At 39.0% G+C, this 22,935-nt stretch overlaps 1 long non-coding RNA gene across 3 annotated transcripts in view; it reads right to left on the bottom strand.

Moving 5' to 3' along the window:
* Positions 1-22,935, bottom strand: part of LOC111095206 — a 43,942-nt gene that overhangs the window by 2,763 nt on the left and 18,244 nt on the right. For all 3 annotated transcript variants that reach the window (XR_005357006.1, XR_005357007.1, XR_005357005.1), the window contains 3 exons: positions 20,887-20,973; positions 18,798-18,864; positions 4,587-4,718 (listed from right to left, as the gene is read on the bottom strand). This is a non-coding gene — a long non-coding RNA (uncharacterized LOC111095206). The remainder of the gene's footprint in view (positions 1-4,586; positions 4,719-18,797; positions 18,865-20,886; positions 20,974-22,935) is intronic.

The following is a 22,935-nucleotide window of genomic DNA, read 5'->3' as shown; positions in this document are numbered from 1 at the left end:
GCCCATGCCTAGACATCTTTTCATGGGTCAATCCTCTGGTCTCAAAGGGCCCATGCACCATTGTGCCTTTATTCTGATTCTAGACCTCTGCTAACTCACAGCTCTACCAAATACATCTTCTCATGGAGGATTGTGGGAAATTCTGAGACCCAACAGGCTTCAGGCTGAGCATGGAAGTAGTGCAGGCTCAGGTACATCTATCAAACCCAGTTGCCACCACGTGGCTCCAGTACTCAACAAGGCCTTTCTAAGCAAGATGACATGTCCCAGATTATGCCAAGGAAGTAAGCAAGGTTCCCTTCCCTGGACAACCCTAAAAATATCTGGTCATTTCTTTCTCTTTTTTTTAAGATTTTATTTATTCATGAGAGAGAGAGAGAGAGAGAGAGGCAGAGACACAGGCAGAGGGAGAAGCAGGCTCCATGCACCGGGAGCCTGACATGGGACTCAATCTCAGGACTCCAGGATCAGGCCCTGGGCTGAAGGCAGTGCTAAACCACTGAGCTTACCCGGGCTGCCCCTATCTGGTCATTTCTAACACACATCCAGATCAGTTCACCCTGTTCCTTTCCCCCAGTACTGATTCACCAGAACTTTAGCTTTGTACATAACTTCCCTGAATGAGACTCACATTTACCTCTTTCCCTTACATCTAGGTGGATAAACAACCGTGTTCTGGCTAATGGGATATAAATGAAATGGTTAAATTTGGGAAAGTATCCTTAAAGTTAGGGAGTGTGGCCTTCTTTATCCTTTTTTGTTTTTTCTGACTGGGATATGAATGAGTTGGATAGAGCTAGAGCAACTATCTTGGACCATGAGACAGCCTTAGAATGGGGATCATGGTAGAGTAAAACAAGAGGAGGAACCTGACTGCCTTATATGGGGGAGTGCCAGCCCATCCTTGAACTGCCCTTCTCCAGACAATCACATCAGAGGAAATACATTTCTCTCTTGTTTCAACCACTGTTCAGATTTCCTATCACTCAGAATCAAACCTAATCCTGACATATCTTCTCTGTCTCCCACCTGCCTTGCATCCTCTACCTGAGTGAATTTCCTCTTCATTTTTCTGACTTGCAAAATCATCCCTTCTTTCAGAAAGTGAAGCCCCAAGGCCTAGCCTTTTGAAAGAAGTTGTGGCCTTTCTCTGGAAGAAATAGATGATCTTATCTTCCAAGCTTGACTCCAAATAAGTTAATAAGAATTTAAAGGAATTTAGAATTCTTTTTCCCCATAAAGGCTAACTTTCTGCAAATGGAACAAAATCCTAGTCTGGGGACACCTGAGTGCCTCAGTGGTTGAGCATCTGCCTTCGGCTCAGTCCTGATCCTGGGGTCCTGAGATCAAGTCCCACATTGGACTCCACACAGGGAGCCTGCTTCTCCTTCTGCCTATGTCTCTGCCTCTCTCTCTCTGTGTGTCTCTCATGAATAAATACATAAAATCTTTTTAAAAAAATCTTAGTCTGATGTTAGAAGCTCAATATTGTGTCCCTCTTTTTTTTTTTTAATTTCCATTAGAATAAATTTAATCCTCCCCGAGGCAATTAAGTACTTTGGACAAGACAGGTACTGGTGGTTGTGGGAAGGTGGGTAGGAAATTATGCACTAGCAATTAGAGAAAAGAAAGGGCATGAAGGATCTACCATCACCATTTAAATATTCATAGATGTGTATACACATGGACACCTACCCATATACATGGGTGAGTTTGTATATAAGCACGTACCTGATACAATTGAGTAATCCCTGTCCCCACATTAATTTGTAAGCACAAATGAGGTAATAGTAACTTCAGTTCTGCAGGTTCAAAACCTCTCCCAGCTGACATAGAGCCTCAGGAATTTCTCCCTTCATCCAATATTCTCCAAACTTATTCCTGGGCAGGGTCTAGCTGGCCTAAGGCCTTAGGGAACAAGTCCAGGAGACAATACCTCTGAGCAATCTCTTGCCATGATGTGGAATTGAGGCACTGAGAGGGGGCTGGGTCAAGGCTGTCACTGCCTGGGAGCTGGGCTCCTTTGCCAGGTCCACGAACTTCACAACTGTGCACGGTAGCCCACTACCCAAAAGCCACTCCCCACCCCACCTCAAAGCCAACACTGCTGCCTTTAGAAAGTGGGGCTCCTCCTTCTCTTGCATTCCCCTCCTTGGGTCCCCTCCCCTCTGTCTCACAGCATTCTGACTCTCAAATGTGTACCACTGCACTATCTCACCAAACATGAGATGAGTCACCCTCTTAGTCATGACTGTGTGGAACTTAGTCACTCTGCAGACTTTCCAGAAATGAGGAGCATCTCCATTCCTTGGTGCCAGGTCACCCTTGGCACCTTGGGGCCCTAAAGCAGCACCACTTGGACCCCAAATGTTATTACATCCCTCATGAAGATTCCCAGGGAATTTCTTTCTCTGTCCTGGCAATGAGACCTCATCCAATCTTTCATTCTAGTGTTCCCCAGCCCCCACCCAGGGATCCAAGGACAAAATCTCAGCTCCTAGGTGCTGCCCTCTTGCATACTCACTCCCATCTCATCCTGCAAGAGGCTCCCTCAGGTTCCCAGGTTTTAGCCTGGCCTTCCATTTTCGGCGTAAATGCCCCATGTTTCCTCCTACCAGGGGGTCTCAGCAAGAGCTGTCCCCTATGCCCAAAACCTGGCACTCCACCTCACATCAAAGTCTTTTGAGTGCATGGGCCTCTGACCTCCTTCAGATCTCAGTGCAAATATCACTTGTTCAGGGCAGCCTTCCCTGTCCATCATACCCTTCCCTCTGTCCCCTATCTGGACTACCCACTACACACTCAGTTGCTCTAATTTCTCCTTTTATTCTTTTAAGATTGATGTATTTATTTGAAAAAGAGAGAGGGCAGGGGGAGAGCAAAAAGAGAGAGAATCCCAAAGCAGACTACCTCCTAGGCATAGCGCCAGACTCAGGGCTTGATTCCAGGACCCTGAGATCGTGACCTGAGCAGAAATCAAGAGCCAGCCACTTAACCAACTGAGCTACCCAGGCTCCCCTAACTTCTCTTTTTAATACTTCACACATACGGTGTTTTTACATTCTTGCATGCTAGATCTGTGTATATACAGTCTCTGACAGTGGCTTGATGATCTTGTGTTCTGGACTTCACTTCATCCCTTAGAGATAGGTACTAGATCACCCCATCCTTACACTGCAGTTAGGATGATAGAATATCAGGGAAAAGAAATGCAGAATGAATTCCTCCAAAACATAAGAAACCTAAGAATTTGGACTTGTAGGCTAAATCTTCTGAAAGAAGTTTATATCAAGTGACATAACCTTAAAAATTTAAAGAAAAAGAATATACTTTAGAAAATCAGTTTTTGAGTGCTTCCTTTGACATACCCAGATTGACTTGTAGAGGAATGTCTAAACACTTGCCTAATTCATTTCTTTAAACTAGTGTATCCATGAGTATTGGCTGGATTATCCAATGCTAGGCAGACACACATGTTGATCAAACTTGCCAGTTTGGACGCCACCCCTCATGTTTGCCTAAGCAAGTCATTGATCTTTTTCTGAATGCTAGTTGTCAGGACTTTGGTTGGCCTCTCCCTAATCTTTTCTGGGATATAAGCAGAGGTGTGCAGGAGCTGGCTCAAACAAGTGAACAGGCTCTAAGAGCCTTTGTGTCCCTTTCTTCTCAAATCTGCTTTTGGGGGTGTCACATGGTAGCTCAAAATTGGCTATGGTGGGAAAACTATGGACATTGACCAACACCACAAAAGAGCTACCTTTCCAAAGAGCTGGTTGTTAAACATTTACCAGCGCATCATTGGAGGAAATAAAATCCATAACCCAATGACAAATTTTGTTTTTAAATAAGTTAATTTAAGGCCATTTGGCCCTGGTTACATTCCCTCTGTTTTGTGGAAAAGATCATATATCGCTACTTATTTAGCATGTTATTTTTATGCCTGGCATGTGTTTCTTTGGTGAAACTCTGAAGCCACAGTAAGATGAAATAGCAAAGTTAGAATAAACAGAGCCTGCAGTGTAGAAATTTCTCACTAAATTCAGTTGTTCATCCACTCTGGACTCACTGATACTGATTATGAGACTTGTAGGCATCTTTTTCTCATTTAGTTAAAAAAGAAAAGTGAATGATTGTTCCACTTGAAGGTGATGGCCAGAAATAATAGAGGAGGGGTGCCTGAGTCGCTCAGTCAGTTCAGCATCTGACTCTTGATTTTGGCTAAGGTCGAGATCTCAGGGTTGTGAGCTTGAGCCTCATGTCAGGCTCCACACTGAGCCCTGATCCTGTTTATGATTCTCTCTTTCCCTCTGCCCCTCCCCTCCACTCTCCCTCGCACTCTCTCTATATATATAAAAAAGAAAGAAAGAGAAAGAGAAAGAAAGAAAGGAAAGAAAGAAAGAAAGAAGGAAGGAAGGAAGGAAGGAAGGAAGGAAGGAAGGAAGGAAGGAAAGAAAGAAAGAAAGAAAGAAAGAAAGAAAGAAAGAAAGAAAGAAAGAAAGAAAGAGAGAAAGAAAGAAAGAAAGAATACAGGAAAAAGGAGGCAGAGGGCTTATTACTAAGACATACAGAACACTTAATAGCTGTACCCATGGATCTTCCACCCTGTTCCTCTTCAGACAGGTTTGTTCCCATGACAATTCTGATCTCTGCACACTCTGAATCTTCTTTTCTTCCCATTAAGAACCACCAGAGTTGCCTCATAATCCAGACTTTTAAAACTAATCATTAAAAGAGATAAGGTAAGGAGAGAAGTTAGAAAGGTGGTGGAAATAAATGACAAATTCTGTGAATAACCTAATACTATTGGAAATAAGGACGATTCCTTACGTTCATTTAACTAGCCGAGGCCCAAATTTTCCTTCCTCTTCTCCTCAGCATTGGAATGAAACAACTCTAAATTTAAACTTACATCAATTGATATAAATTCTCCATCTGGAGCCCAATTTTGATAATATGTCCTTTGGGATCGATCCCTCTCTCCGTCTTTACTTAAGTGAATTTATAAATTCATAATGCAGTCTTCTGGTTCTTTTAATGGAGAGGATTAACACGAGAGAGCAAAAGTCTTCAGCGTCTTTAAATACACTCCCACTCCTAGGCATATAGGAGCATTTTATAAGCAGGCTGACAAAATGTAGCGTGACCTCAGGATAGAAGGAGTAGAGGTTCATTTTGAAGATTTGGAACCAACAGTCAGAGCTAATACTTATATGATATTTACGGTGTGCCAGAGAGTGTTCCAAGTGCTTTACATGTATTAACACATTTAATCCCACCAAGATTCTGAGAGGTAATAATTGTTATTATCCCTACTTAACAGTTGAAAAAACCAGGGCAAAAAGAGGTTAGGTAACTTTCTTGCGAGCACATACAGGTAAGAAATTGAGCTGGGATTTGAACTCGACATTCTGACTCTCAAATGTGTACCACTGCACTATCTCACCAAACATATGTGTAAAGTAGAATCACCCAACTGCAGCACAGTCAAATAGTTATGCTTCATTTGCTTAATTACCTCCTTGAACTACCTCAGCCTATGTTCACGTGGAGTCCAGGGACCACTCACATCAGCAGAACCTTGGCACTTGTCAAGAATGCAGGTTCCTAGGGCCCTGCCCAGACCTAAGGTACTCCTCTGTGTCACACACACCGATACTTAAGAACCAGAACCCATGATACATCTATTCTGATCTGGGATTTCTGGGAAGTCATGATCTTCTCGAGCCACTTTCTCATTGTTTGCCATGTACCCACATCTAAATTAACAAGGAATTTTGTCAAGGATGTCAAAAGGGAACAGAATCAACGGCTGGGTCCTTTCATCATGGTCCTACACCATGATGAAAATGCTGAGAAACAGTGAAATCGTCAAAAAATCAGCAACAGGGAAAAAGCAAGGTCTTTGGTCTAGCAACTGACATACTGAAACATGATTTCTCTATATTGAAAAGCTGTGTGAAACAATAGAATTTGAATTTCTTACTGGCTTTCAATGTAATTTTGGCCAAATGGGAAGAATCAAAATATTTGATGCAGCCAATCTGTTGCATCTTGCATGTGGAAATATAGATGTAACTGCAAACACACCTTTGATAGATGTGTTCCTTATAATCAAGAAAAGCTCCTTATTGATACCCCTTTTAAAAAAATATTCCTGTGGGACACACCCGGTTGGCTTAGTGGTTGAGCGTCTGCCTTTGGCTCAGGGCATGATCCCGCAGTCCCGGGATCAAGTCCCACATTGGGCTCCATCCATGGAGCTGCTTCTCCCTCTGCCTGTGTCTCTGTCTGTCTCTCTGTGTGTCTCTCACAAATAAATGAATAAAATCTTTAAAAAAATTCTAGTAATGAAAGGTGACTGATGACAGCTGCTCTGGTGGGGAACATAGCATAATATATAGAGTTTTGAGTCAGTATGTTGTATACCTGAAACTAATGTGACATTGTGAGTCAACTGTACTCAAATTTTAAAAATAATAATAACTAGAAAAAATCCAGACTAATTTGTTGTAGAGTAAGCCTGAACTGTGTTTAAATCTTGACAATGTCCAGATATTATAATAATAAAAACCATTAACATTTATAATTTCACTTATTTATTTAGCAAATATTTATCGTATTCATATTTTGAGTGCAAAACTTTATACTATAGGTTAGAAAGATGCCAAAGAAGAATGGGCTTTGTCCATAAGCTCAGAGAAAAGAAGGGAAGATGTCACACTAGTTTAATTACGTAAGGGCTAGGAATACCCTTTTAAAAGGCATTATAAATTATCCCTAAACTATAATAAATATATTTTATCATGTAATTTTTTTTATTTTGGTAATTATAGTTTTTATTCATGTTAGAGAACCAAAGAATAAACCAAACAGAAAATCTATTAAGTTGCCTTGACCTCTAAAACCTTTAACATAACTATCTAATCGCCAATGAATGGAGTCATAGAAATTTTAAAATATCACCATTGAACTACAAAGATCTATTAATTTTTGGAAAAATTAAACCTCTCAAATGTTTATAACCTCAGTAAACCTATATAACTTAACAGATTTGTTATTTTGAGATAGTATGAGTGAAAACGCCCAAGAGATGCTCAATGCTCAGCTTGAACCTAAATCTGTCTTGAACAGATTTATTTATGCAATGTCTTTAAAATGTTGCAGCGGGCGCCTGGGTAGTTTAGTCAGTTAAGCATCTGCCTTCTGCTCAGGTGATGATCCCAGGGTCTTGGGATCAATTCCCACCTTGGGTCTCCCTGCTCAGTGGGGAGTCTGCTTCTACCTCTCCCTCTGCCACTTTCCCTGCTCATGCTCTCTCTCTTTCTCTCATTCTCTCTCTTTCTCAAATAAACAAACAAAATATTAAAAAGAAATGTTGTAGAAAAGAACTACTTCTTCATATACATCCATTTTCTGTTGAAGGTCCACTAACTAGTATGTCTCTGGTGTATGTAGGTCCAATCAGTGAAGACCCATCTCAAGTGGGGATGAGCTTAGGTTAAATATGCATGTGATGGACAGGTCCAAATTGTGTACTAGAAACACAAAGTCAGTGTTACAAAGTATAATCCACAGGCTATCTGGAGTAAGGGTGGAGGAGAGATGAATTCCATGAAGTCTTCACTGGGAAGGGAGCTTTTACATCTTAAGGAATAAATAGGATCCTGTTGAGCAGAAGAGCTGGAAAACTATAATCTGAATTGTAGCATCAGAATGCTCAAATATCTGGAAACATGAAAGAACATGAGGTATTTGGGAGCCACAAACAACACCCCACACCTGGAGTCTACAGAGAGTGCAACCCTTGAAGTACTTTCCAATTCTACTGAATTAGTAACTTTTGAAGCTATAAAAGAAGATAGAAACAAAGTTTCAGAAGTCTTGGGCATCCAACCAAACACCATGGACTCCATCTTGTAAGTAACAGGGACTCACTGATGGTGCAAACAAAGAAAGAGTATTATATTTGTGCTTTAGAAGGTTACCTTCTGCACAACATGATAGGGGAGTTGCCCAGTTAGGAAGCTACTGAAGTATCCAGGTAGGAGAAGATCTGAATCTGAGCCAAGGGGGTGGGAGTAGTAAAAATAAAGGGAGCAAATATTATTTGTATCAAGTAGAATTTTACATTTATTTCTTTTATGAAATATTACCAAATATATTGAAGATGAGTCTGTCCTTAACAGAGTACTTCCTGATTTGAGAGATCTCAAATTACCCTGTGGACAGCTAGTTGCAGTTCAAAATTTTTGGAAGTTTCAAGAAAACTTAATAAAATTTCAAGATAATTTTATTTATTTATTTATTTATTTATTTATTTATTTATTTATTTGATGGAAAAAAAATGGATATTTTGTATGTGAACTTGTAGATTACAAAACCAAACTAATAATGAACAGACCAAATAAATGAAACCATGCGGTGGACTCAACCAGGCCAAATAAAAAACTCCCATACCAAACACTAAGGCTGAGTCAAATGCAATTGTATAAAACCCAGGTGGCTAAAGAGATCTGAAGAGGGATTTCACTCTTTAGAATTTCTCTTTGTTCCTTGTTAAAATCTGGGAACTTTACTTGATATCTTTAGTATATCATAGGTATAGGAAAATAGAATTCTAAGAAAGGCCACCTTTCAATAATTCTAGCTTCTTAAATCAGGACTATAATACATCTCATACTGTTGGAATATTCTACAATTCTGTAAAATGTAAATGTCTTTTGACTGTATCTTGCTACTGTCACAGGTTACCTACAGTTTTCTCCCTACAGGCATCCTACTTCTTCTATTCATTGTCTACAAAACCCCAGTAGTCTTCAGATATTGGGTACTTGTATCCTTCAAGGACGTCTGAGTTCCACATTTGTAGGGGTGAATCCATCAAAGAAATTATTCTCCTTTGGCAGGGCTTGATTTTGGAATGTGCACTGATGAAATTCTACCAAAGTGACATGAAAGCAAGAAAAGTCAAGGCCTTCTGGGAAAGGTTTTTGCTCTCCCTGCCCTCGTCCTGCTCATGTTACTACATGAAGTGCCAGGTGTTACAGCTGAGCTCTGTAGCAAGACCCCTATGCTGATAAGAACAGAGAGGAGAAATGCAAAATCTTCCATTATTGACGACGCCATTGAACTGCTGAATAAACCAAACCCAGGGCTAGCACCCTATATCTAAATTTCTATTATATTACATAATAAATATCCTGATCATGGTGCCTGGGTGCCTCAGTCAGTTGAGCCTTCCAGTCTTGATTTCACCTCAGGCTACGATCTCAGGGTTGTAAGATCTAGCTCTGTGTCAGGCTCCACACTAGGTATGGAACCTATTAGAATTCTCTTTCTCTCCATCCCCTTCTGTCTTCCCACCCCCACTCCCTGCTCATGCATGCACTCTCTCTCTAAAAATAAATATAAATAAATAAATAAATAAATAAATAAATAAATAAATAAATAAATAAAATAAAATATCCTGATCATTTAAGCCAATTGAGTAAATGTTTCTTTTGGCAGCCAAACACATCCTGATCGACATCCTATATACAGTTAGACGCATTCCTGGCAAAGGTACTTCTACTTCTGCCTGGTTCATCTTCCTGATTTGATTACATCTTCCTATGGAAGCCTCACTTCCCATCAGTACCAAGCCCAGGAGATAAATGCCACAGAGATATTATTCTCAGTAAGTTTCATAATATATTTCTAAGAAAACAATATTTTAACTTACATATTATATTATTTTAAATGGAGCAAAAAGGAATAGGAAAATATATCAAGTGTGACTATGCCTCTATGATAGGAAAGCAAAAGATAAATCACTCCAATTCCTCTATCGTACTAGTGAGGCAGCAAAATGTGTGAAATGGGTAGATATGCATATCTTTGTCTTTTTCTACAACATGCTATTTAAAGGTCCTCATGCTACCTCATAGATTTCATAGAGGAAATTATGAGTTAAATTCTGCAAATCCTCCAATTGAGATCCAGAAAGGTGGAATGAACACATCATAAAGTTAGAGAATAGTTTCCTTTAGATCCCAAACTTCTCCCACTGAACCATATTGTCTGAAAGAAAGAAAAGTCTGAGTGGTTTTATGGGCTAGTATAGACATCCTTACTGCAAACAGAGTGCTTTTTATTTTATTTATTTTTTTAATTTTATTTATTTATGATAATCACACAGAGAGAGAGAGAGAGGCAGAGACACAGGCAGAGGGAGAAGCAGGCTCCATGCACCGGGAGCACGACGTGGGATTCTATCCCGAGTCTCCAGGATCGCGCCCTGGGCCAAAGGCAGGTGCTAAACCACTGCCACCCAGGGATCCCACAGAGTGCTTTTTAAAAATAACACCACCATTAATGCTCCAAGGTTGATTTGGCTTTTCCATTTCTTTTCTGCCACTTCCCTCCCCCCATACACATACATATTCTCAGTGAGCAAAAATTTCAAATTAAAGATGGGTTGAATTGAGTGTCCTTTGATTGCAAAAACATTTCTTTCGGGATCCCTGGGTGGCGCAGCGGTTTGGCGCCTGCCTTTAGCCCAGGGCGCGATCCAGGAGACCCAGGATCGAATCCCACGTCGGGCTCCCGGTGCATGGAGCCTGCTTCTCCCTCTGCCTGTGTCTCTGCCTCTCTCTCTCTCTCTGTGACTATCATAAATAAATAAAATAAATAAAAATTAAAAAAAAAAACATTTCTTTCTTCTATTAGGTTCAAGTTGTTCATGCTACATATGTAGAGCAAGGAAAATAGAGCATGAGGAAATACATAAATACAAGCATGAGGAAAAAACACTGCCTACTTCTTGCATGCTACCAATGGGGACACATTCTTTCTACAGGTCATCAAGACAGCAAGATTGTAACACCTCAGGAAATAAAGTCATTTCAGGAAAAAGGTTACAGATGGCATGGTGAAGGATTATTCTCTCAAAATAAAAAGAGCCCTACCTTGAACTGTCCTGACAAAATAGAAGTAAGTGGGAAAAAATTTCTCTGCATTCCTATAATAGTTAGGACTTTTTGATAATAAATAACATAATCCAACTATATAAAGCCAATTGGGCCTGAGAAACAAATGGACCCAGGAATGCTAACAAGACCCTCTTTCTAGTCCTCACCTTTGTATCTTCATACCCACCTCTTCTTTATATTCTCTCTTGAGACCAATTTTCTCTTCCTTCCTAAGTCCAAATAATGAGAAATACTGCCATCAACAATCTAGTAGCTCAGTTATCCAGTTCAAGTTTCAAAGTTCCTAGAAGTTGGCTCAGTTTGGTTCAAGTGTCTATCTTTGGGCCAATCAGTTTTGCCCATGAGAAGGGGCTCTGATTGACCCATCCAGTGTTAGGTGTCTTCTTCTGAACCAACAAGCATATCCAAAGTATACAGTCACCTAAAGCAAAAGGGCCATCTATGGTCGCCCTGTAGTGGGAATGAAGGAAGGCAGTATTCAGGAAAGTCAAAAAGGTTATGAAATAATGCTCATCTTCAAGGTTTATTGCATAATGTTTCGGACCCAGTGCAAAATGAAAATGTGGGGGCACCTATATTCAAATATTATTAATCCTAAAATGAGAGCAATAGAGTATTAAATCAAGTGTGAGGCCCTTGTGAATGTGGGCCCCATGTGGCTACACAAGTCTTATACCATGAAACTGACCTCACTCATCTTCTACTCTTCCCATTAAAAGGCCCCCAAAAAACATTGAGTGATAAATTTGATCAAATTAGCTTGCAAGTGATAAAGAATATACATTTCCTGAGAGCCCACATGGTGGATTTTCTATTGGTATAAATCTTGCCATTCACCACAATGCCAACTGACCCTTCCCCCCATCTCAACTGAACTATTCCTCAAAAAGAAGTGTCCACAGAGAGCTTGGGTTTTAAATAAAAATTTTATCTTAACACATTACACTGGGAACAAGTAAAATAAGCTCCTTTATCTGTTTCACAAAACTTCATTCCATTTTAGCTTATTTTAATCTCAATTTTCTTTTGTTTCTATAGAAACAAAGAAATCAAATCCTAGCATTTTAGTGTTCACACAAAGTGAATTTTCAATTTATAAAAATGGTCTTTCTCTATTGTTTTAATGTCTAACAAATTTGAAAGTACTGTTGAAATCAAGTTATTTATCATAAAATCTATAATAGAACATACCTCCACCTTCCCCAAGAGAAACAACAATAATGAAAATTAAACTATGTTTTATAATGTTCCTGAAACTAATAATGCCACAAAGTAACAAAGAATTGTAAGATGACACTTGGCTTAGTCAACTTGGTTTTATTAATGCGAGTTTTTTCTTTAAAGGATTTTTCTTAAAGATTTATTTATTTATTTGAGAGAGAGAGAGAGAGAGAGAGAGAGAGAGAAAGTGGGGCTGGGCAGAGGAAATGGAGAGAGAGAATCTTGAGCAAACCTCATGCTGAACAGAGCCTGACTTGGGCTTGATCTCACAACCCTGAGATCATGACCTGAGCCAAAACTTAGAGTTGGATGCTCAACCAACTGAGTTACCCACGTGCCTTGCAATTTCCTTTTTTAATTATTACTTTTACTTCCCTGATTTGTTATTTTCTCACAGCCTCTTAAAATGAGTTGGAAATTGCACTTGTGCCCATAACAATGGAAATAATCTGACACTGAAAATCCAGGAAAATATTTTGAGATGTGGTTTTGTCAATGGAGGATTTCACACAAATAAATATGGAAATCCCAATTCAGGAACTGTTTTAAGTGTGTATTGTGTATAATATGCTGTATTAGGGTAGAGCAGAAAGTGTCAGAATGACTTGAATTAGAATCCCAGTCTCAACATTTATAAGGTAGATGACTTCAGGTAAGTTATTTATCCTCTATGTGTCCCCATCTCTTAATCCGCAAAATGGTGGCAGAGTCCATTTTATAAAGTTATTACACAGATTACATGGGTTAATAATAATAGCCACTATTTCCTGGGCACTTTACAAACATGATCTCTTACAACACTCAGAATGGCCTGATGGATGAAGTAATAATATCTCCATTTGTCTGGCAAGAAAATGAAGATTCAGAGGGGTTAAGATTTGCTCAAGCAAGAAGTGGCCAACTTGTAATTCAACCCTAAGTGTCTGATTCTAATTCTTATGCTCTGATCTTCTGGGTCTATCTACTATAGCAAGATGGAAATTCATTAATATTAGTTTATTTTCTCCCATTTTTGAAAAGCACTGGTTCTCAAAGTGTGGTCCCTATATCAGCAGCAGCAATATCACCTGGGGATCTGTTAGAATTGGAATTTCTCAGGCCTGCCCTAGATATACTGAATTAGAGATCCTGGAGATGAGGCCCAGCACTCAATCTCACCAAACCTTCAGATGATGGTGATATATCCTCATGTTGAAGAGCCATTCTGTAAAGATTACAAAAAAAGACATAAATTGGGGGCAAGAGGGTTAAAAATCAAGGACTCAATATAAAAACAAAAAGACACACAAAAATGTACGTATCCATAAATGTTGATATATGTAATAAAAGAAATCAACAAAGTTCAAGGAGGACCTAATGGGAAAAGGCATGAATTCTGAATGAACTCCCCTGGGAATTTGAGCAGGACTCTGAAGGATACATAGGACTTCAATAAGCAAAACTGGAATTCAAGTTGGGTGGATGGGGGCAGGGAGCAAGGGGGCGTATACCAGCAAGATATTCCATGCTCTCTTTTGTTGGGGTGCAAGAAATGGGAGATATGAAGGATAACAGACTCAAGAGTAGGGCTGGTCCCAAGCAGAAGCTTTGGGTCTCTTCTGTGGGCAATCAGCAAGGTTTTCATCATGTTTGAAGGCAGGAAATAACATAGCGATAACTGTACTTGACATTCAGAGGTTGAGGAAGGTGAGGGCAGAGCATGGTATCAGGGAGCCTCGCTCAGAGCCTGAAGCACCTGGCCTGGCCAGAGCTTGAACTGAGACTTAACACTGTGTGCAGGTCTGAGAATTATCAATGCAGACAGTATAGGTATGAAAAAAGCCAATAAATTATCTCTTCTTCCTCTACATGATCCTTGTTAGTTTTTCTTTTGAGTGATTTATTCCTGATGGTGAAACTCATACTCTCAACATAGAAATCCACAGAATCTAGAGAAATTTAAAGATGATAATAGAAATCACTTAGAGCATGGTTAGTATTCTGAGTATTCATTTGAAAGTTGTTTGTATGTGTGCGTATCTGTGTGTGCATGTAAGATGGATAGATAGATATATACATATCAATGAATGGATGGATGGATAGATGATTGATTGATGATAGATATGGATGAGTAGGGACGCCTGGGTGGCTCAGCGGTTTAGCTCCTGCCTTAGGCCCAGGGTGTGATCCTGGAGTTCCAGGATCGAGTCCCACATCGAGCTCCCTGCATGGAGCCTGCTTCTCCCTCTGCCTGTGTCCCTGCCTCTCTTTCTGCGTCTCTCATGAATAAATAAATAAAATCTTAAAAAAATATATATGGATGAGTAGATAGATAATAGATGATAGATAGATGATAGATAGATAGATATAGATAGATAGATAGATAAAACCTTAATATACAGTCTTCTTTTTTTTATCACTGAATATAGTGGGCACTTTCCTCTGTGAACAAACATTATTTGAAAGTACAAATCTCAATGACAACATAATGTTCTATCTTATGTATGGTCTGCAGTTCACTTCTAATAGCCATCCTTCTACACCAAGCCCTGCCCACAATTCTACATTTCTAAACAACTCCATAAGTGGATTCTTGCAAGTGCAATCAAGGGTCAAGATATAAATATTTTAGGGATCATGTTACATATCATGAGATTGGCCTCCAGGAATGTTGTACTATTTTACTCCTCAATCAGTTTCTGAATGTATCAATGTTACCATAACTTAAGCAGCATAAAGTGTTATAATTTACTTGATCTCAATTCATCTTTTTTTATAACAATGTAATACCATGAAAATTGATATAACATCTGCTTGCATTGCCTTTTTAATATAGTCTGATAGTGACTTACCTGTCAGTTTCAGAGGATAAGTGATCCCAAAAAGAGCACTTTTCTGATAGAGCCATTGTCTGTCCATGTGTACTAACACATGCTGTCAGTAGCTATCAATAAATATCCCAAACTGAGAAACTGCAGAGTGAAATGTCGCAGAGACCAAAAGAAAATCCCGTGAGAACCAGAAGACAACAAATAAATCTGGCTTCTGGACGTACAGCAGATTCATTTATTAATTAATTCATTTTAGTTATATGCAGGGTGATAAATTTGAAATAATATACATAAAGGGCTCCATTGATTATGAACAGAACATTGGGTGCAGACAAGATTTTCTTAATGCATGAGAGGTTAAGAATGATCGTTTTTGATGTTAATTGGGAGAATTTTCTGTAGGGTAGGTGCAGCCTTGACAAATGAGTTCTCAGTTAATTTCAGGACATGGTAAGCGAGTGGTACACTCTTTAAGAATGAGTTTTCCTCTCATTTATCAATACTGTGCCCTATAATGTATATTTAAAATTGCTTTTGCTTATGGTTACTTTCTTTAAAAATTAAATTCAGAGTGAGGTCAAGTATACAACCACTTTGTTTTTCACTGGTAATTAGTTTACGAAAATAGTAAATGTATTTTTATGTCTCTCTGCATTGTCCTGAGAAACTCCTAATAATACAAAGCTCAACTCACATCACCTACTCAGTCTTCTCAGTGACTCCCAGGGTGAATTAGTCACATTTTCATCTCTGTTTCTATAACTCCTTGTGCCTGTCTCTATTATGTCAATCATTGTGTCACATTGAAATCAACTGACAAGACACTATGACCCTGAAACTGTGAGCCCCTGAAACCAGTGGGCATTGTTTTATTCATCCCTAGCATGCAGCACAGTGCTTATTGTCAATAACTTCTTGTGAAGTAAATGAATTGATGACCAAGTGCAATAGTAGCTGCAGAGCACAGACAAAATGTATCCATTTTGCTTAGCAATAATCCAAGCAAAAAGATGATGAGGATGTGAGCTAAAGTGATGATGGTGGGAAATAAGGAGTATGAGGCTCTTTCATCTTACCAATGGAAGTTTATCTTAAGAAAACATAGGAAAGTAAGAAAAACAAGTTTGTCAGGTCCACCCAATCAATACCCTTTGGCCAATGACCTACCCAATATCACTTTGTACTTTCTTCCTATACAAATAAAACTCTAACTTATTAGAGCAGTACTGTGTCCAGATTCTTTAAACTACATTTCTCTGCCTCCCTTGTAGATCAGGTCATCAGGCACCACTGTGCTGGACGATACACATAAGCAAAGATAGTTGGGTGCTGCTTTCAGGAAAGCTCTCCTACATTGACAGACGACTTTTGGTTCTGCGATCCTTCCCCCTTCTTCTTATTGGAATGCAGAAGTGATGGCTGAAGTTCTAGTACCTATCTTGTGAACCCAAGAACAAGTATCACAAAGATTGTCACACAGACCCTTGCATCGGTGTAGCTATCCCATAAGTGTGAGAGACTTTGTGAGATAAAATTGACAGAGCTGACAAATAAGCACAGGAACTTCCTAGAATCTGGAGGTCAAAAAAGTGTAGAGACAAAGAGAACACTGAGGTTTTGGGGTTTTAACATGAGGAGAAGTCAATTTCCACTTGCAAACAAAACTACGGAATCCAAAAAGAAGGGAGAGGAGAACTAGTTCAAAGAGAAAATTGATGAATTTTGATTTTATATACTGAGTTTGAGGAAATCCAGTTGCATATAACAAGCATAGGGTGAACAAATATGGTGGCCCAGCCTTGGGGTGGAGGGACTAGCTGGAGTAGTGAGAATGGATGGGTTTACCTAAAGATAAAATCTCTGGCATAAAAAAGGTGATAGAGGACAGAATCCCAAGCAAGTCCTTTAAGGCTAGAGAAAAGAAGTCATCAGAATTGGAAAGAAAACAAGAATAGTGCAGCAGAGTACAAATGAGGGAGTTTCTAAGAAGGTAGTCAATGATGCAAAGTGACAAAAGAGAAAGGACATTCACAAATTATCATTGGATACAGTGCTTAGATGGTCAGAGGTGTCTATGAAGAATGCAGCTTTGGGACTAAGGGGTAGGAAGAGCCAGAGATTCAAAAATCCAAGAAGTGTTGTCAATGAAAAGTGTTTTTTCAAGCATTTTGACTATGAAGGGAGGAAAGTAAATACCATGTGGCCAATATCTCAAGGAGCAGGCTACTCATTTCCCCACAGTAGATTAAAAACACAGTGTTTTCATTGGATAAAGAATATGAAAAAAAAGTTTAAAAAAATAATATAACATCTTAATATTTAATCATGTCCAATGTTTATGAAATCTCTACATTTAATATGTATTTTAGGGGTATCAAGTAAAGAAGATGGAAGTTATAGTTTGGGCCGGGAAAGTTTTTGGCAGTGAGTATGGTCTTGGAAGACAACAATCTTCCTGTGGAATCCCAAATCTAAAAAGAACTTTTAGAAACAGTAAACTGCTGTGTTGGAATTAAGAGATTGTGGGTTTCATGTTTTAATTCCACAACAATTTTATTATGACTTTTACATATGTTTGCACTTTTTCACCTACCTCTTCTTACTGGTGAAAATTAGATGCTTAAAATTGCCAAGATCAGCATTGCTTCATACTTGGCATCACCCTAGCAAGTGTTTTCCACTTCCCCTACTAGATCCTCACATTTTGCCCAACTCATACTTTGAGTCTGCCCAAGTAAGCTATGTAAATATGGCTCAAACCAGAATCTCACAGTGTGTTAATTCATCTAGCAAAATTTGACAGAGCATATATCTTTATGGGAGAAGGATTCAGAGAGTTCTCAAGGATCTATCCAGACTCTCATAGTTAGACTGGCTTCCAAATTTATGAGCATATAAAATCACCATCATCATCATCACTTTATACATCTATTAACAGCCATCAATTTTTTCTAGCATGAACTATGTGCCCCATATCTTACATACCTTATTTCATTTACTTATCCCAGCAACACTATCCCCATCACACAGATGATAAAGCTGATGGCTGAAGTTGGTTAGTGACTTACAGGGACCAAGAACCAGAAAGCAGAACAATAAAGGTTTGGACCCAGGTGTTTGACCTCAAGTTCAAACTTCTAGTAACTGGGATGTACTAACTTTTATAAAATAATAGTCACACTACAATTTATAAAGTATTTTTCAAAATACTTCACTCCTCAAAACACCCCAGTTAAAATGGGTGTAGTTATTTTCCATTATTCTTATTAATTTTACCCAAGGGAAACTGAGCCTTGAAAATGTGCCTTAGTCACTCAGCTTGTAATAGATTAAGCTAACATTCAAAGCCAAATATCCTCCTCCAGGTTCCAATCTTCTTGTCCTTTACATTAATTTACACTGGACCATAAAGCACATTCATAAAATGGAGCCTCGGCTATAGTGACCTGATATCCATATCATAACCATTTTGATTGTATGGGCATTTTTGTTTTGTTTGTTTTTGTTTTTGTTTGCTTGTTTGTTTTTAGTTGTTGATCAAAAACAAAATGAAACACAACAAAACACTTGTTCTCCAATGATTTCTAAAATCCAGTAATTCACATTAGAGATGGATCAACCAGATCGTTTGGAACAAGGCTCTGGGGTCAATCATTTTTAGAACCAAAAGCAGAGCAAACCATTTTTAGTTTACTATTTTGAGGTTCTGAAATGTTCAGTTGTGTTCGTTCCCTTTGGTCTGCAGCCAGGAACAGAGGCATAAGGGCTCAAATACCAAATGAAAGGGTGTTCTCACAGTGTTTCTGGCCAGGATCAGAGTAGAAATAACGGAAAGCTGTTCTTCTAAGATTTTCATACCAAACCTGCAAAAGCAAGATGGTTGAAAAGAAAAAAAAAAGTAATTATCAGAAGCAAATTCTTATTGCAAACTCTGTCCAACCTAACTATAAACTTTACCCTCCCATCTATCTCAAGGCCATGTATCCATGTGCATGAATCCTCTTCCACTTATGTGTCAATGAGTGGCTGACTCTTCTACAAAAATACCTCAACCAGAGATACACTTTACCACTTTGGCCTTTCGTTCCCAGGAGGGCATATTTGAAGCCAAATATTCCACTTAGACTAAAAGTGCAGACCAGACAAGTGACGTTGCCAAAAAATCTATATAATTATAATCAGTTTCCCAAAAGCTCTTAAATTCTTGGCCTTCTCCAAAGTAGATTTAAAACATCATTTTTTTCATTAGATAAAGACTATGACATTTTCCTATTTAATTAAGTCTAGTATTTACTAAATTCCTACATATAACATATATGGTTTTTTATTTATTTTTTTAGTGCACTCATGTAAAATGTCTACCAAAGTATTTTGACCATTGGATTAATTTAGCTGTAATCATAACTTGCATTTCTAATTTTATCCCATCCCTCTGGTTTCAAGGGTAAGGTATGATCTCACATAATATAACTGTCTTTCCTTTATTGGAAAACTTGTGAGCTTATGACTTCCTACTGTTTAGCTATTAATTTTACTTCTCAGTTGATGGTTCAACTTTTTTTTTAGTCCTTTATGTTCTGCCATCATTAACTCAGTCACTTGGAGTGAAAACTACAATAGTTAAATAGAATCGTTTCTAATATGAGTGTCCATTTAAACAAATAGTTCAGAAAAGGAACAGATATTCTTCAGGATTATGAGAAAGGCTGAGTCTTAATCAGATCAAAACATGCAGCAAATTCTCTGAAGGAGGCTCCAGAACATTAGAACATTAGAGATCAGAGAGGAGGGCAATCCCCAAAGTGTATTGTGTTAAAAGTCAATTAATAATTGCCACTTGAAAAGGAATTTGGTGGTTAAATAACCTGGAGAAATACTGTGTCCACGAGTTCAATGACTTCAGTGCTTTCAGAACTTTCCTTGTGACAAGGGTCCCAGTAACAGTCTGGAAGGGAGCATAATGGACAGCTGCCAAATGTGCCTGACAGGTGCAGTCTTTCCATAGAGCATCCAATGGGGCTACTGTTCCTTAGAACCCATTTGGGGAGCCCTAACCTAGAACAATCAAGGCCCACTGGAAGAAAAAAATGAACCCCTCTGATCATGCCACAGGTGCCTTAAGTATATCATCATATTTAATCTTTACAACAACTCTATACAATGGATAGGAAATGCAATCCTTATTTTACAAATGAGGACACTGTATCAGTAGTTACTGACCTCAGTTGGTTTTGAATAATACAGGGACCAAACTGTTACCCATTGAACTAGAATCTCAGCAGTGTGGCCCAGGTGTATATATGTGTATATAAAGCTCAACAGATGGTTTTGCTGTACAGCTGTGGTCAAGAACCACCGGAAGAAGCTAATTCCCCATGGCCACATATTTCTAAGTAAAAAGGCTGAGGTTTTTAATTCTATCTCCTGACTCCCAAATCCAGTCCTGTTGCTACTGTAACACACCTTCCATGAATGAGTCTCTGCTTCCAGGTGTCTCCAGGTAAAAATCTGGAAATTGTCAGAAGGTACACACTGGCTGGTTTGTGTCTTTCACCGACACAGTTCAAGATAGAACAGTAACCCCTAAGATAGCCAGGTAAACAACATGATTCTTTAGAAATAGAAGTCAATACATTAAATTACACATTGACTCCTTGCAGAACCACCAGGAGACATCTTATAAACATCATATTGTCAAATATGAATGCTTTCCTTTCCATTATCAAATGGATGTATTGTCCCATTTCTCTCAACTGTCATATATGGATTTTGAATGTTTGGTGACTTGTCCTTAAAAATCTAAATTAAACTATGTTCTCAATTATAAAATAAGCCCTTTCCTTTGGCCTCTCTAGCATCCATAAAAACTTTCCCTTTTCACATACAATGGCGAGTTTTCCAGATCTGCTTGCTGCTCTTTCATTCTGATTGTTAATGTTCCAGTTCAGCTTCCATTTCTATAACAAAACTGCCTGTAAAAAAAAAATTGTCAATGATTATTAACTCCTTTGCTGCTGCTTTCTCCAGTGACAGATGCAAAGGGACAGATCCCTAGTTTAAATACAAAGTTCATCAAATTAAAGTGCCTCAAACTAATGGATGGGAAAGGGAAAGATGTTTTCGTATTTTTTTTCTGTAGACATTTTCCACTTGACATTTATCTTTCTAGGCTTCTTATACTTTGTTGGCACCTCTGTTAATAAGAAAGTTCTGACAGGTCTTGAGCAGATAGCATGTCCCCCACTAAGACCACTCAACAGATTAATGCACTACATGGTTATTCCTTGAGCTTTGGAACAAAGCAAGGAAACACAAAAACCTTAAGAAAAAGTACCCTTTTGCTCTAAAATGAGCCCCTTTCTTGGCAAAAAGGAGTGGAGGAGAATTCAAAAAGATAATGGCTTTCCTATTGTATTTATAGGTCAAATGTCTATTTTAGGATATGTTGTGCATATTTTGGTAATATATAATTTTCACTCAGTTGAGCCTAATGGCTCTTTGAAAGCCATTAGGCAGTACTAAGTAAATACATTTTTTGGTATGTGTGCTGATTTGAAAAACATGTTGCTTTATTTATAATGCACTCCTTCACAGTAGAACCTACCCTGCAGAAATGGCTCACAGGTTCGGGCAGTTTGCTGAGGGAAGGGAGTTGAAGCTTTGTGGATAAGGCTTTATGCTACATCTAGGCAAGTTCTGTTAGGAGCATTTGAAAATTGGGAGAATACACACTTTGGGGGCTATTCACACCACCTAAGAGTTGTAAGCAATTCCTAGGAGAAGGAGCTTCTGTTAGAGTCTAGAAGAGTTAAAATGTCTTTCTGGCATCAAATGTTAACTGCTTTATAAATTTAGGGGGACCTTATGCACAAATGGGGAATGCCAAAAGTGGAGGTACCACATTATGTGGTTTCTAATTAATAAAATTAGAATAAGTTTTTTTTTAAAATTAGAGATTATTTGTCAAATCAACTCATTCTATCAAAGAGGAACAGGAAGTCCAGATATCTAAAATGGCTTCCCTGCAATCCTAGAGCTACAGAGAAACAGAGCTAATGCTAATCCAGTTATCACTGCTTTTCTGATCTCTCCGGGCAGGCCTTCACCATGTACCAGAAGAAATCATAAATGCAGCTCATTTCAATAAAATTTCATTGGAGGTATTAAAAAAACAACAAAAGCATGGCCTAAATTTTAAGGAACCTATAATGTAATGATGCACATCTTTTAGACACTATGTCATTGAATGCCTAAGGTTGAGACCTAAACTCATTCATATCTATGTATTTCCTACCTCAGATGACAGCACCATCTCAGAGACAGAAGCTTCAGACCTGGGGTCACCCTGGACTCACTCTTCTTCCTCATGCTTCCATACTCACCCCCACATGCTGCCAATCCCCAACACCCCACCCCACCCCCACTGCTCTGTGCCCACTGCACTGACTTGGCTCAAACTCTTTCAGCCTGCCCCATAGACAGAACTGCAGTATTTCTGCCTTCTCATGTTCTGCTGCACAAAGCTTAAGCAACTTGGCCAGGAAAATACAACTTCCACCATCTCTGCTTGCCTCTCCAATGGCACTATTCTCTTTACTTCCAGCTTTCAGCCTTGGGTACCATAGCACTGTCCACTGGTACTTCCTTCCACACCTTCCCCCACTCATATGAGTTTCTCTCTCTCTGCCTTGTTTTTCCTGGCTCACCCACTCCAGTTCCTCCTACCTAAATAATCCCAACTCATGCACAAAGTCTTCATGTCCATACCACCACCATGTTTCCTGAGAAACCTCCCCTGTTACCATCTACCCATCCCCACCAATTAGGCTCCCCTCTCAATGCTCCTATGCAGCACTTCACCTTTCCTTCTCTGTGTGTGATCTTCGCCCTGGACTCCAGTTCTTCCAAGTTCAGAGTCACATCTTATTTATCCT

The sequence above is a fragment of the Canis lupus genome, chromosome 3 (genome assembly GCF_011100685.1).
Source record: "Canis lupus familiaris isolate Mischka breed German Shepherd chromosome 3, alternate assembly UU_Cfam_GSD_1.0, whole genome shotgun sequence".
Taxonomy (NCBI): domain Eukaryota; kingdom Metazoa; phylum Chordata; class Mammalia; order Carnivora; family Canidae; genus Canis; species Canis lupus.
The sequence above is the reverse complement of the archived record's forward strand: the minus strand, read 5'-3'. Positions and strand labels throughout refer to the sequence as shown.